Here is a 17,152-nt window from a genome sequence, read left to right as displayed (position 1 = left end):
ACCGGGGAGGGGGAGGGGAGGGCGGGGTTTTTGTACGCGCAGCGCCGCCTGAGCGCGCACTTTTTTAGCTGTTGGTAGGGATGAGAGCTTTCGTTCTAGTAGCAACCAGGGACAGGCGAGGCAAAAAATCAGGGGAGGAGATGCATTTTTCCGCTTTGCAAAAATGTGTACAATGGAGATGAGGTTGAAACAGGACCATATTGAGGGGCCGCCTCCAGTTTGGACCCTCTGCCATTCCACAGTTCTTCCTCCTGGGCGACCTAACACCAGTCAGGGGGTCTTCAGATAAGAGTGGGTAAGTGAGGAGAGGAACAGGAGTAAATAATGCCCATCTAACTGTAAATTTAGTAAGCCTAAAGGATAAATCCCATTTCTCCAACGCTTTATTTTGCTCCTGACGCGCGCGCGCACGTACACATGTACACATGTACACACGTACACACACACGCACACACTTCTCCCTATCATAATTTTAGAAATATAATTCATTACATTAAGAAATAACATACTCATCCTAGAAAGTTTGGAAAACAAGTTTTTTAAAAAAGAAATAAAATTTAAATCACTCCGTTACCACACAGCATTTTTATCTATTTCTTTCTAGGCTTTTTTTCCCCTATACAAATATAAATTCAATGTTTAACAAATATGGGACACTTTTGGATACTGATCTTTCACTCAGCATTATAGAATGAGCACTTTTTCTTTGACTTCAAATATAATTCAAACATAATTTTAATTACTGTATTTTATTGTCATACTGGTTTCATAGTTTAACTCCAATCCTTTACAAGTGCATAGCTGAGATAGTTCCTTTTAAAAAAAATAAATGATGATGCAAGGACCATTCTTATAAATGTCTTCTCTGCCTGTAAGTTCCTGATATTAGATAACCAGAAGTAAAATTTCTGCATCAAATGAATATTTAAGTTTGTGGCTACGAATGGCCAGACTGCCTCCCAGGTAGGTTCTGCCAGTCCATACTGTCTGTCTCTTAAGTGCCTTCATTTAAAATTTTTCCTAGTTCTTCTATCCATAGGAACTGGATTAGTTCTTAAATGACCACCTTTCCGAAGATGATTTCTTTTTCTGACTGTATCTTTTCACCAGGAATTTTTCTACCTCTATTGTAAGAACATCAGGATAAACAGGTAAAAATAAAAAATATAACCAGCCACGACCAAACAACAAAATCAAGGAATGTACTGTTTAATTCTCTAGCACTTTTATTAAATAAACCGAACTTTGGACAATGACCTCTATATCAGTTTTAGTAAGTAAAATTACTCATTTGATTTTATTTTTCTAGACAACTTTTTGGCTATTAAGACTAGAATACTAGTATTTTTAAAGATAAATTTTAAATTACTCATTTTAATATGTTAAAGAAAAATAATTATTTCTCATCTTATCAAACTAGCACTAATGTAGTGCTAGCAGCTCCATCAAGCCCTCATGTTTATTCAGTTATTCAATTAAAAAATGTGTTGACATTTTACATATAGTGTAAACAGGTTCAAAACTGAAAGAGCTTACCTTTCCTTCTCCCACCGAAAGTCCTCCTGAGAACTAAACATTATTTTAAAAAAAAATCTACGAGTGTTAAATAAAGTAAAAAAAAGGTTTCAGCTCTATGAATCATTACTATTTTGTTGAAAAAAAAATTTTGAAAACCGGAAATTAAAAAAAAAAAAACTATGTAGACAAAGGACCTCAAAATCATCGGGTTCTGAAGAGTCAGTACAACCATCCATCATCCTAATTTTCTCCCTCATATTCTGGAGCATTCTGTTATTCACTAAAGAATCTCAAAATAAAAAGCTATTTCCCTATTATTAGTAGAATTATATCCACAATTCTTAAAATTGTTATGGTTTATAAATGCTTTGTCCTCTGTAAGTTTATTATATGTTTAGAGCTACTCTAAAATGTAAAGTCTCTTAAGGCAGTTTTTAAGTCATTGTGTTACTAGAATAATTTGAAGCCAAATAAGGCTCAGAAACACAGAGAAATAGATTTGACTTATTCCTCAAATTATCCCTAGAGATAAGACAAAATGATCTGCATTTTGACCATGAATCCACTGCACCTCCATATCTCAATATTCAATTTTTCTAAGCAACGTGATAGTTTTCATTTTTTCTTGTTAAATCCCTAAGTTCAGTGTACTTTTTAATACAGGTGTTTTAGTATCTAATACACTCTATGTTAAAATTGTTTTATTCTTTATTATCTTCTAAACCAACATTGATAGACATCAGTTTTTTGATAGCTTCCACCACTTAAAAAAAATCCTAATTGGTGTCAATTACTTTTGGAAAATTAATAATTAGTTTTTGAAATCTTAAAGTTATTTGAACATTTAGAATCTACCATTTTAGTCATTGCTTGGAGTCAGTTTATACACTCTTTACTTGACTGAAAACTGCCTTTTGGTCTCAAACTAAGTTCCCCATAAGTATCAGGTTACTATTAGTATTCAGACATGTAAACCAAAAAAAGATCTAAATGAAATCATATTTGAAAGACATAATCGGGCTTTCCAAGGAAAGTGAAAATAATCAGAAATCTTTGCCATCAAAAGGCAGCCATTTGGGTTGATCGTCTTTTACAGTTGCCCAATGTGAAAGCAGATTTTGGCAAAATTAGCAATGGAAACTGAACCAAATATGCTAGTATGCATAATTCCTGTATGAACATACAATTAAGACCCTTGGAATGGTGTTTATTATTGCATTTCTCAGCTTTTCCATTATAAAAACACTATTGTGGAAGATTTATAACATGGCTATAAAAATCTATGTTGAAACATAGTTTAATGTAACTTTATTTCTGTAATTACAAATCTTCCAAATAAATTTCAAAGGTAATGAAGACACTTATTACATTTTACATGTATGATTCCAAATGTACTTGCAACTTTAAAAACCAAGAGATTCTATTTAATACCAAATATAAATTATTTTATTTTTATCAAAAATAGTTAACAGATTAATACTGAATTTTAAGTACAAAATCTAATTTTTTAGGGTGGTATATCATTTAATTATATTTAAATGTGTTAGAAAAGTGTTGAAGTTTTGGTATATATCTGTATCTTGGCCCAAGTACATTCCAAGGTTCCTGAACTTTGCCAACATTTTGGGTGAAGTTAGGCCCAATTTCTGGTCAGTGCCCTGTCTTCCTGTGAATGCTGGACTAAAAAGGATTACAAAACAAGAGTCAGCAGTTCTGACCATTTTGTTTTGACTTTGGGGTTTCTTTGAATCCAAAGCTCAAAACCAAACCTGGCGGAGGAGGAGAAGGAAAAGAAAGAAGCAATGCAAACTGACAGGAATAAAATGCCAGAAAGATGGAAAAACTTCTTCAAGTCTCTAGAAACCAAAGCTTATAAATTACCGCAACTTTCTCTGTGACACCAAGATTTTAGTTCTGTGCTTAAAACACATTCCATAAAGAAGTATAAGGAATATATGGAAATGCAAAGACTAGCATGAATGCATTTTTAAAAAACTCTTATGACTCATATTTGATAGAGTTCTACTCTTATTTTGCACAAGGCAAAGAACCTTTAATATTTAGTGAAATCAAGAGTTTGATGATTATTATAGAAATCATCATAAAGTATTGTATCATTACTTAGTTCTTTGTTGTTTTCAAAGCATCATTCACATACTTTCTCTCATTTGATACTCCCAACTGCATTTTGAGAGGATCTAGAGTCTCTCGATTAATTGAGTCATCAATTAAAAATATCTTAAAAATTCACTCACTTTGAAATCAGCATGATACTGAGATTCCTAAATAGGACCAATGGTCACACAGAAGCAACACACTTTGAAAGATATTGCCTTCAAAGATCAAAAGCACCTTAACATAATCTGTAAATGACAAATTAAACAAAAGGCTCGTATGGTCTGGCCCCCCCCACAAGGCCAAATTTTATAACCTTCTGCTTAGGGCTCTGTGAAAGAAGACTTCCACCTTCTTCACATAGGTGGAAGCCAGCAAACATAGATAACCTAAAAGCTGTGGTTACAGATACCTTTTTAATGCTATCAGTGTTCAAAAGGGAGAGAAATATCTATCAGAATATGGAAACAGATCAAACATTTGGTGAATAAATGGGAACATCACTATATAAATGTGTTTCCATGGATGGGTGAATGGCTGGATGAATGGATGGGTGGATAGAGGTGATCATACCATTATTTTACTGCAGATAATTTTGCCACTTCTTCAAAACCTAGTAAAATCACAAGCTATATTTGTTACCAGTCAGATCTTGAATTGATTGACTATATTTTGTCCTAAAGTTTAGTAAAGTGTTGGCTATATTTAATCCCATAATTCAGAGAAATTTTGGAGAAACCAGAAATTTTCTAAAGGAGAACCACCAAGTAACTGGATTACTAGTTCTGGATGAAGTAATAATATCTAAAATAACTAGTAGTAATATCTATAATAATATATATACTGTATTGCTTACTTACATGAAAGCACATGTTCTAAATGCTGTGTTGAGTTCGCTACATAACTTTTTAAGTTCTTATAATAAATTAAGGATATATTACCCTCATATTACTACCCTCGTAGTGATATGGAATAGAGAAGTTAAATAACTTCCCAAGCTCAATCAGCTAATAAATAAGGAAGCTAAGATTTATACCCAGTGAAGGATTTCAGACCAAATTCATAGGGATTGAGGTTATCTGTTAATGATTTGATGTTTATTATATTCAAGTAAAAATGATGTGATAAAAATGAGTATTCTTTATTTTTCCTGGGAATCTCAGAAATGTAGGCATGTACCGGCATGATACAGTCTCTGCAAAAAAAAAAACTGGGAAGATGGACTACTGATAGAAGTTTTTAAACAGGCCTTGAAATAACTTTCTATGGCTATTTTAAGGCCACAACTTTCTTTTGCTAAATGCTATAAACACAATGCCATAAACACAAGCTTTAAAATTTGACAGAAGTGGGTCTGAATCGTAAGTACATCACATAATACTATGGAAGCTGGTACAACTTAACCTTGTTGACCCTCTGTTTCTTCATTTTTAAAACAGGGGTACTAATACTCATCTCATAGGGCCCTTGTGAAGATTGACTGAAATATGTATGCAGAGTAAACAGTGTACACTAAGCACTCAGCTAATGGTAACTACTATTAGAATACACATCATCGTCATTACTATATCCCTTCCAATTCTATGACAATGAAAAACTCCTTGAACAGTGTACTACCTCCACCACCAATGGTAACATGTAAAAACATAAAATATATAAAGAACAGCTCATTATAAAATGCTTTTAAATAAACTGACAAAGTCAGATTTTTTTATCCCTCAATATTTTTTTTGCCTGGAATACTTGACTGCCAGCACTTAGTCCTGGTAAATGCATCTTTGTATGTGGAACAATAAACCCCCAACAAATGAACACAGAGCTCAAAGCCCCCTTATTTAACCTGCTGCTATAATAGCACATATATTGAAAACAAATGGTAGAAAAGTGAATTTAAATCTGAATTCATTCATTGAAATTCTATTTTGTCAGCAGCCCAGATATAATATTTAAGTTTATGATTTCCAAATTAGAATGCAGTTATTTGAATCAGATAATTCCTGATGAAATCATTCTGCATCTTAATTACAATGATGGTTGCACTGATCTATCTACTCATGTGATAGAATGACACAGAATTGTCTTTTTACACCTATGTCAATCCTGGTTTTGATGTTATACTGTAATATGTAAGAAGTAACCGGTGGGAGAAACTGCGTAAAGGGAATATAGAACCTCTCTGTATTATCTTTGTCCTGTGAGTCTACAATTATTTCAAAATAAAAAATGAAAAACTCAAATAATTACTATGGCATTTTTTTGAACCTATAAAGTACCTTACGAATGTAAAGTATCATTAGTTTTAGAAAGACCTTCACACATGCTTGAGTCATATTATGTTCTACAATTTTTCTTCAGGTGAAACCAAGTTTCATGCATGGCATTATAGGGTCCTCAAATAAAAATCTCAATCCCTAAAGGGCACAGCCAAGAACTGAGTATTGATTCTGGTTCCCCTGGTTCATGCTGACATTCTTGGCCAGACACATTCTCAAGAATGGATCTGTAGTGTTGGGGAAACTTCACATCTCAGTTCTCCTACTTACTCAATTAGATAACTCACTTAAAACATCTGGGCTTCAGTACTTCCCCGTGTCTGTAAAATGGAAATAATAAACACAGGGTTATTTAAAATATCAGAAGCTATCCTATGAAGTACTTAGTACTGTGTCTCACCCACAAAGTAAAAACTTAGGCAATGTGGTTGTTGTTTATGCTAATTCAATGTTGAATGTTTATATAGAGCAAGATGACAGTTCAGCCTTTGAGAAGGGCTCATGAGAACACATACATCAGCAATATTAAATAGTCTGTGCTGCTTCTCCTAACCAGAATCAGAGTCTTATATAGTATGGCATTTGCGTCCAACTTAAGCTGCTGTTCTAACAACATACTTTTCTTTAGTTTTGTTTTTAAAACATAAAAATTGAAAGGTAAGGCTTCTGGCCTATGACATATGTAATCACTTGTACACCCTACATTCTTAAAATAATCTCTGAACTTGGCATATAAAGTTTTTTATATGAAAAAAAAGGATGTCGCCTAGTAAATCTCCTGGAAATTTATTTTTGAGCAAATTCATCTTGAAAGCTACAGCACTGGTGATAGTGACAAGCAGGACTACCTCAATTACTAAGCATTTATGCATGCCTGATCTAGGCTAACATGGAATCGGAAAGTCCAGGACACACTCAGCCCAGTTAACTGGGAACTGGGTAACAGGGTAATGCTTTGTTTTAGGTTCCTGAGGGACATAGGAGTCCCACTGCACTCAAGATTAAGTGGCTGCCACAGAAAGGAATCAGGATGGAAAAGAGAAAAAGGTCCCTCTTTGTAGCAGCAGAAAGGGATGTTGGATCCCAAAGCGTATACTTGAACATCCTATGTTATTTCTGCCATCTGTAGTATTTGAAAATTTGACACTTGGCCTCATCCTTTATTCACATTTTTTTTTTTTCCATTCTGACACTGATAGATTTAAACAACATCTCTGAAAAATGTGTATTCTTTGGGCTGCATTTATTTGCAATTTAAATATCAGTTTTTAAAAAAGTAAGGTTGGCCTTAACATACACAATTTCTAAATATTTAAAAATGGGTAACTTTTTTCATATCTACTATTTTATATGGTCATTTTTCCTCCTTGCACAGAAAGTTAAAAATATAATTATTAAATCCCTCGTTTCTTTTTAATGCTTTGGTTCAACTTCAAGTGGCTCATTTGAGAGTTGATGGTAAAGGGCCTTCTGAAATTTATTAAAAATTTTCTGACTTGGAAAACATACCTAATTTTAAATATTCTCACCAGGGGCCCATATTTTGGACCAAAAAAAAATGTGTTAACAAGCATTTGACAAACACTTGTTAATTGTACAACTTCTTGAACCTGCCACACCATTTCTTTTGTCACTATTCATTTGCCTAATCTCACCAAAGCCTATTAAAATTAGAGCAGATGAGCTCACTTGTCTGTGTGTGTGTGTGTGTGTGTGTGTGTGTGTGTATCGGAGATTATATACGTACGTGTGTGTGTGTGTGTGTGTGTGTGTGTGTGTGTGTGTATCGGATACCGCTTTGTTTAAAGATGACAAAACCACAAATTAAACTGTACACCCTTATTATGTAATGCACTACATTTCATCAAATTCAATCAACTGCTTCTAAAATTAACATGAACCAGGCTGAAAAACACCCAGAACTCAAAGCATTATACAACAAAACAACTATAATCTTCCCAAATTACATCCACATGAAAAGATGCACATACCTCAATTCATACCTCAAGATCCTTACTCTGGACACCTCAAAGCTTCTACTTTATAGTTATAACCCTTCCTTCCATTGTATGACACACATACATGCAAACATACATACATGTAAAAGTATTTCCATCAGAATACCTTCATATGTATGTTAGAATGAATGGTACATGTGTAAATTTTTTATACCCAGCTCAAACCTTAAGAAAAGGTTTTTTCTTTCTTTTCCTCCATACTTTGGTAGTTTCACTCTCTTTTACTAAAAGGCATCTCTTTCTTGAATACTTCATATGTTGTAATATTGACTGCTGAACATTTCCATCTTTTGTCACCAAAATTCAAGTGAGCATCAGTGTTTTCACATACACTGAGAACAAGCTCAGGAATTGCTCCAGTCTCTGACTTAGCTCCACAGAAGTATATTGGGCCTGAATATAATTACTAAGACCAGCAGCCAGTTAATTGCAGAAAAGAAAGTGTCTGGAATTGCCATTCAGGAAACCTACAGAACACTCATTGATTAGATGAGGGTCACTGACTCAATGAGAAAAACAGAATTTTCCCTGGGAGCAGAGCTACTTCCTCTTGGATTCAAGAGTATGTGAAGTTCAGGTAATTTACCATACCAAGAAAGAAGTTAGAAAGGATTCAAGAATGCTGTCTAAACACTGGCTTCGATTGGGAAGATCTAAGACATATTTTACATTTTGTGGATTCTTACAGTTTGCTTACAGAAATTTCACTGGTAGGAATTTAGTCTAAGGAAATAATCAAGACTATGTACAAAGATTAGACTACGAAGTATGTATCTCGGTTTTGTTTATAACATCAAAATGTAGAAAATATGTCTAAAACTGTGAGTCTTTATTTTAAATTATTGCAGTCCTTAAAAGGATGTACAAAATAGTATATGCTATGGAAAGAGAATTTCAATAAATGATAAGTAAAAAAGTATTTTATAAAGCAATATGTATGGCATGATTTCATTTGTTTAATATGGTAATGTGTATAAATATATATGTGGATGTACGCATATCTTTATATCTGTGAATGTAAATGTTCATTTTACTATAGGAGACGTGGTCAATTTTGTACTTGTTTGTATTTTTCCTGTTTTCTACCACCCCTTTGAAGTCAGAAAAATAAAATTATTTTAAAGCAAGTCAGGCTACATCAAAATAAAAAGTTTTACTGCACAGCAAAAGAAACCATCAACAAAATGAAAAGGGCAACCCATGGAATGGGAGAAAATATTTGCAAACCATCTATCTGATAAGGGGGAGTCAATGTCCAAAATACATAAGAAACTCACACAACTCAATAGCAAAAACAAATCACCCAATCAAAAATGGGCAAAGGACCTGAAGAAGACATACAAATGGCCAACAGGTACATGAAATGATGCTCAGCATCACTAATCATCAGAAAAATACAAATCGAAACCACATGAGATGTCACCTCATACCTGTTAGAATGGCTGTTATCAAAAAGATAAGAAATAAGTGTTGGCGAGGATGTGGAAAAAGGGGAACACTTGTGCACCGTTTGTAGGAATGTGAACTGGTTCAGCCACCATGGTAAATGCTATGGAAGTTCTTCCAAAAATTAAAATAGAACTATAATATGATCTAGCAATCCCACTTCTGAACAGAAATGAATATCTAAAGAAAATGAAATCATATCTGTACACCACCACATTTCTTGTAGCATTATTCACAACAGCCAAGACAAGAAAATAACCTAGTGTCCCTCGACAGTTGAATGGATAGAGAAAATGTGGAATATACATACAATGAAATATTATTCAGCTGTAAAAACAGAGAAATCCTGCCTTTTGTGACAACATGCATGGTCTTTGAGGGCATTATGCTAAATAAGAGAAAGACAAACACTGTATGTTCTCACTTATATCTGAAATCTAAAAATGCTGAATTCATTGAAATAGAGTAAATGGTGGTGTCAGGGTTTGTGAGGTGGAGGAAATGGAGAGATATTGGTTAAAGGGCACAAACTTCCAGTTATAAAATGAATCAGTTCCGAGGATCTGATCTACAGCATGGTAACTATAGTCAATAAACTGTATTACATACTTGAAAGTCGACGAGAGATCTTAAATGTTATCACCACAAAAAAGATGAAAAAAATTATTTTAAATTTAAAATCGCAACACGATACAAATTGTGAATTCTACTGTTAGTTGTATGGCAGGATGCTGTTACTTAGGTGAGAACACTTGCCAACTTAAATCTGAAACACTTAGGTATTTAACATGCTTAGAAACGGTATCCTGTACTTTTTTTTATATGTATATTAGAGAGCAGAACATTACCAGCAAATTAGAGGCCCCTCCTGTGATTCTTTCCAATTGTTGCCATTCTCTTGCTGCAAGGGTATCTATCTAGTGACCTGATACAGCCTCAATTAACTTCCCCGTTTTTGTATTGTTTTACGTGAATAAAATGATTGGGTTTGGGCAAAGACCGATTTTCATTTATAAATGTATCTTCAATAAAACAAGTATTCTCACAGGTCCCCTAAAAAAGAGAAGTTGAAGTTAATTAGAAATATAAGGATTAAGTTTACCATTAAATACAGAGTAAAAAATTAAAAGGAAAATTACTTAGCAAATATGCACTTTAATTTCATTAACATAAACATGGAAATGGAGATTTTAACAATGTGAGGTGTTTCTTCTTAAACACATCTGAGTTCACCTGTAACTTACTTACACACACACACACACACACACACACACACACACACACACACACACGTAATAAATATAGCTACAATAAACTATACTAATGCTAAGATATTTACTTACTGGTCAGGAATACACTTCAAATTTCTAATGAAATTCGTGGTTTTTAAACGACTACTACCATAGTTTTGCTTCCTATTTAGCCCCATGGGAATTATAACGTGTGTAATATGTTAGTGTGGTTGCATGTGAATACGTGTGTGCCCCTGACTATGTGTGTGTAGTGTGTGTGTGTGTGTGTGTGTGAAGGTACATAGGGATTGTGTAATTTTTAATATTTATTTTTAAAAAGGATAGGATACATTAGAATCTCATAAATGTGATCCCCAAAAGCTTTTCATATTCATATGCACATATTCATATGCATATTAATTTTCCCATAGTTTTTACATTCATGGATTGAAAACTGCCATGTATCTGAAAAAGAAAAAACCAATTAGATTTCTAACATAATTTCAAAATATTTAAAATCTGCACTGCTTTTAATAACTTTTACTGTTTTTAACATGTGACATTTTATCCCCATTAGCAATAACAGATGTCTAATGCATTAAAAAGGAAAATCCTGCACATGTGTCGAAATAGAGGACTTTACTGAAAGGAAAGCATGTGCTTTGATTTATATTAGTCAAAATTTAGATACTGTACTTGGTGCTATTTCAGGAAATGAAAAGGTGAGGAAACAGTTATATACCAATAAACCAGAGCAAAAGTCTCCATAGAAACCAAAACAGTTTCAGTGGGAGCCACTTAAGCTAAATTAATACCTAGAATATGCTCATATTAGCCCCTAGAGAGCTAATTCGAACAAAACAAAACTCTGTCCATTGATTCATGCATGTTACATAGTATTTACAATTCTTCTTTGTTCACATTTGTCAAAAATTAATCAGTCATCAAAACTGAAAATTTGGGTGAATTCTAAGGAGAAAAGATCACAAAAAACAACAGTATTTACTAACTCTTCTTCAACTACATCATCTTGACTACTAATCAAAAGGAACACAAAGGGAAAAATGAAAAATAATGAATGATAAATCCAATTTTATTTGTTTGGCTGGTTTTTTGCCTCAGCTTTCATAAGCACCTTCTCTCCTGCAGACTGTTGGGCTGAATTATCTCTCCTCCCCCACATTGCAGCCAGTGCTGAGTGAGGAACTGCAAAGCCAGCTGGGATGGTATTTAATTTATTCAAAACTACTATGTACTAGCTGTTTACTTAAGCTATGCCATCCAATCCTTACAAAATACTTACTATAATGAATATTAATATGTCTATTAATATATTAACTTTACAAATAAAGAAGCAAGTTCAAATTTAATTATCTTGTCCAAGCTTAGACAGTTGTGGAGCCATATTTTGACCCAGTTGTTCCCTACTCTAGAGGTAATGGTGACAAATGTTGCTATAATGTCGCTCCACGTCTATGTCAGTTAGCTAGAGGCTTACAGGTACTCCTTGCAAAGGTGGCCCAGCACTGTTTGGGGGTCTTTGGTAAGGAGCTTTTACAAGCATAAACTGAAGACTCCTTTAAGAGTTACTGTTAGTTTCTGTGGTTTCAGTTTATACCATCTATCAAATAGTACATCCACTGCTAACGGTATATTTCCTATTTCATGTAAATCGTTTTATGCTCCCCTACTCTCATTTTCTACATTATAATTGCTTTGTGTTCACAGAATGTGAAAGAACTATTTCTTTGCATATAAATTGGGCTGTTTCCTTAAATGCTTCAGGAATACATGTGTTTTTGTCTGTATGTATGTGGGTGTGGGTGTGTGTGTCTGTGCATGCCATAAACATATAGCTTCCTATTGCCTGATGCTATAATGAAAAGTCTACCATCTCCAAACCACATAACCCTGGGTATTTCCTTCAGGTGATGCATTTCATTAGAGTCTCTGATTCATAATTACAAAGTCATAATGTATACTGTCCACTAAAGTAACCTATGTACATTTATCATATTGATGATGTTTAGAACAACAAAATGGTGGGGAGAATATATGACCATCAGCTATATTTATCCTGTTTTGGCCAGGTCCACCCACTGCAGTCAAACTTGATATCACTGTCCTTGTGCTACTGGACAGTTACCTTCAGGTTTTTTCTCTTTGATCACTTTTATTTTCCTGCTTTTAAACAAAATTAAATTGAGGTGAACTTCTAAATGTCAAAATTTAACATTAAAACAGAGAAAATTTGTGCAGATGTTTGTTTCATCATTTTAACAAAAGAAAAACACAATTTCTGGGTTGTTCATGGTTCATGTCCACATGGAATGATAGTATAAGAAATAATTTGCTAAGTTATAATGTCACAGCCAAAGAATCCAAAACAACGTCAAGAGCAGCACAGGGTTCAGAGATGCTAAGAGTTCTAGCATCGAGAGGACAGTGTGGACAAACCCCAAAGAAACATTTTTTAAGAAGAAAGACCAGTACTCAGATCCACCTTAATTAAGGGCCTGGAAACTTTATATGGAGGTTTACCATAAATTACTGAGTGGATCAAGTGACAAAGGAGAATACAATTCTCAGATTTATGGCATTTAATTCAGACTTTATAGGATTTTCTTCATCAGCTTAAAGTATAATGCTATTATTATAGCTCTGATTTTGGGGATGTTCTTCAGAGTAATTTGCTCTCTCATCAATCTAATCTGTTTCCTTCATACTCTGATTTGCTACAATTTAGTTGTACTTTTTTAAAATGTGCCTCTTCATTAGTAATTGGCTTTCAATGTACTGTACTGTATTATGGTGCTACTAGTTGTTCATTTATCATTCATGCCACAAGGACAAGTGGCTATTAAAACAAAAAATAAAGTACTTACAGCTCTCTCCTGCTTCCCTTCTCCTCTCTGTCCTGTCCCACACAGTCTTTTTTTTTTTCCTTTCATGCTGTCACTGCCTGTTGGATTCATTGACTATATTTTATATGCTGCATATAAAATTAAGTTTCTTCTCCTTCTGAAATTTCCTTCTATAAAAATGCATGCAAATTGTATGTTTTCAACAGAAATTATAAAGAAAATATGAAGGTATATTTTGTTACAATTTAGTGAAGTTATTGGGCTACATAAATGTCTCCTTTAGGAGAGAAGGGTTGACAAAATGATCAAGAAGGTGAACAATTTCCTGACTCCCCTTTCTCAAGTCAAATGTTCATGGTAGTTCTTACGTGTAGCCCCAAACTAAACAAGCACATAAATGTCATAGTGAGGAGAGAGTGAAAAGTAGCAATAATGTAGTCTTGGTTTATGTTTAAATTGAGCTGGATCAGATGGCGTTTTCTTGCTCTGTTCAGCATCCAGTTCTTTTTCTAACTTTCATTACCAATTTAACAAAAATCTATCAAATATTTATTGGATGCTTACTATGGACTTGACTCTATTCTCAACACAATTTCTAGTTTGGTTAAGATATCTTGCCTAAAAGGAGCTCACAGTAGAATGTGGGACATAGACTTAACCAACTTGTACAGACACTGGATGGGATATGCGGGAGCATTAGAAATAGTAGTTCTTGGGATAGAATAGACAAATACAGTTAATATATTCTAAGTTCTGTGCTATTTTATACTTAAGTGCCCTTAACTTGAGGCTGCTGGGAAGAGAAGCATTGGCAGGCTGAATAAAATGGCCATTTACCTAGCATGCGGACTATGATTAGCTCTAAAGGAATAAATTCTAAGCTCAGAGTCAAGTTAAAGCCAAAGGTCATGGCCGTTTGGTTCACTACTTGATAAATAGCCTGCTAGTTAATCTAACAATATCCATTCTGCTCATCTTCCTTCAGCAACAAAACTCGTGAAGGTTACACTAGACGTGGCCATCCAGCTGATGACTTATTTTACAGCCTCACTTGTAGTTAGTTGAGGCTATGTGACAAATTTCTAGTAATGGGATATGAGCAGAAGTTACATGGAATTTCTAGGTAGGGCCCTTAAAAAAGGGGTTTTATCTTCCCCCTTGCTTTTCTCCTTCCTCATTGGTTGGAATACAAAATTTAAATGAGCCCTGGAGAAGCCATTTGCTCCATGAAATGGAAGTCACATTTCGAGGATAGTAAACAGTTAAATCTCCAATATCCAAAATGGCTGAGACACTGAACCAAGCCTGCAACATCTATCCAAATTTTTCATAAGGTAAATAAACTGTCTTGTTTAATCCACTGTGTTTTTGTATCTCTTTATTTATAGTGCCATATCCTACACCTCAAATATCTTTTCCTCTCAAATGTCTTGGGACAGTGCTTGACACGTGGGGTCCCACTAAAATTGTGGACCACCAAGGGGGAGACCTCAGACGACGCAGGTTTGTAAGCCTAAGGCCAGAACACAAACAGGCCTGGGCCGAGTTCAAATTGTTCCGAGCACGTTAGGCTAAGGTGAGGAAGAGAGTGTTACATATCTTTTCCCCAAACCAGCTTATAACACACCTCAAACTCTGCATTCCCTAGCCAAGTACTACCATTCTGATATTTCAGAGGAGAAAAACAGTCTAACCATACAAAATAAAAAAGAACATGAAATGTGAAAGAACAGCAATCAACTCTATACCTTATGGAACACGACTCAAAGTTATTTTCATTTATGACAGTATGAGCAGTACAAATTTGAATGCAATAAAATTTTTCAATAAACACAGTTAAAATGTATCTTATCTAAATTGAATTTTTTTAATTATAAGAAATTTACTTTTAGTTCATTTGTCTGCCACGACTTTCTCTTTGACAATACAGATCTGGGCTAAAATTCTAGAAGATGATAATTGTTAATTGTTACATCCTTGCCTCCAATTACGGGCAAAAAAGCTTTTGCATTAAGCATATATCTTCTATTTAAGAATTTTTCGGGCTTAATGGTTTTCTCAAAAAAGTATCACTTCACTAGTAATCTAGATTACTGCATTTTACTATCAAATTTCAAAAACAATTCTCAATAACTTTCAATATCTCAAGCTAGGGGAGACAATATTTAGTAAAGACAGCCAGAAGTATATATATGACCCAAGATACTAAAAAATCTATAACAAGATTAAACCACATAATCAGAAAGAAATTAGCCTTCAGTAAAATTATTTTTAGTAAATCATTTTTTGCCACCATAGTGCCATAAACCTATATTAAATGACATTATTTTAAAAAGAAAATAGCTCTATGAAATTTATTGTATATTTAATATACAAATATGGTCAAGGATACTGTCCCTTATAATGCTCAATGCTTCCTTCTCCAATGAACTTAAGTGAAAAAAACTTCTATCAGGTCATAGTATCAGGTATAGTTGGACTTCTCCGGGTATCTGTCTGTCTGTCTGCCTGTCTCTCTCTCTCTGTGTGTGTGTGTGTGTGTGTGTGTGTGTGTGTGTGTGTGTGTGTGTTTCCTCATGGACCCTGTGGATCTTACAACTGTTTGTGATATTTGTTCACGTTGTATATTAGACTTATAAGAGCCAAGAATCTGATCCACCATTAAAAAATACATAGGATCGAAAGACAACTAACTTCCTAGAATCCCAGGCTTCTTAAATATAAGCTATAAATCATCGAAAACAATACATAGGACATTAAATATACATTCTGCTGCTAACTGAGGTAAGTTTTACTTTATATCCTTGTTTTCTTTTTGATTAATTTATCTTATTTTTAATGCTTTCCTGATTTTTCTCTATATACGTCACCTACCCCAAATCTTTTTCTAGAAATAAGTGTATTTATAAATATACATGAATATTTTATAAGATGTTTTAAAAACTTCTTTAGTTTTGTAATTACTCTTGTTTCCATTTTTATAACAATTGATTAGACTTAAATTGCTGTGTTTCCTTGTATCATTGCTCATCACGGTTCTTTAGTTTTTCTCAGTAGGCTAAGAATACACTTGACCTTTTATTGCTTTTGTTTTTGTGAGGACAAAATGGTATTTTCTAACTCCCTCCACACTTGTTCTTATGTGTAAATGTGACTGTGGCTGGGCAGATGAACTTCTTGGACTACAACATTCTTTCAGCATATGTTCTTATGAAGAAGACCTAAATAACCTGATTTTCATTGTTTTATAAGTAATCCACGTTCTCTGGACACCTATAGGATGGTTTCTTCATCCTCAACAGTGAGCACTTTTCTGAGAATACTTATGGGTATGGACCTGTTTTCATTTACTTTGCCTGGAAAACAGTGTGCTGTTCTAGTCTATGAACTCTGTTAATTTTTCCTTCTACTCTAGAGAATTATTTTATGTATTTTATTGATTATTACTTCTTATTGATTTGCCCTAGTTTCTTCTTGGGAAACAGAATTATCTCTAATTTCACAGTATCACTCTACTTAAAATAGTACCTTCCCCAATAATTCCTATATCCCTTCTCTGATTCATTGTTTCTCTATAGCAGTGATCACCATCTTTTTATGGTTTCAGTCCGCATCTCTTCCTCACATACAATCACTCCCATATTGATCTCCTACAGTTACACAGACTAAAAGGCTATCTATATGCT

Source organism: Pteropus alecto, unplaced genomic scaffold (assembly GCF_000325575.1).
Source record: "Pteropus alecto unplaced genomic scaffold, ASM32557v1 scaffold21, whole genome shotgun sequence".
NCBI classification, from domain to species: Eukaryota; Metazoa; Chordata; class Mammalia; order Chiroptera; family Pteropodidae; genus Pteropus; species Pteropus alecto.
The sequence above is the reverse complement of the archived record's forward strand: the minus strand, read 5'-3'. Positions refer to the sequence as shown.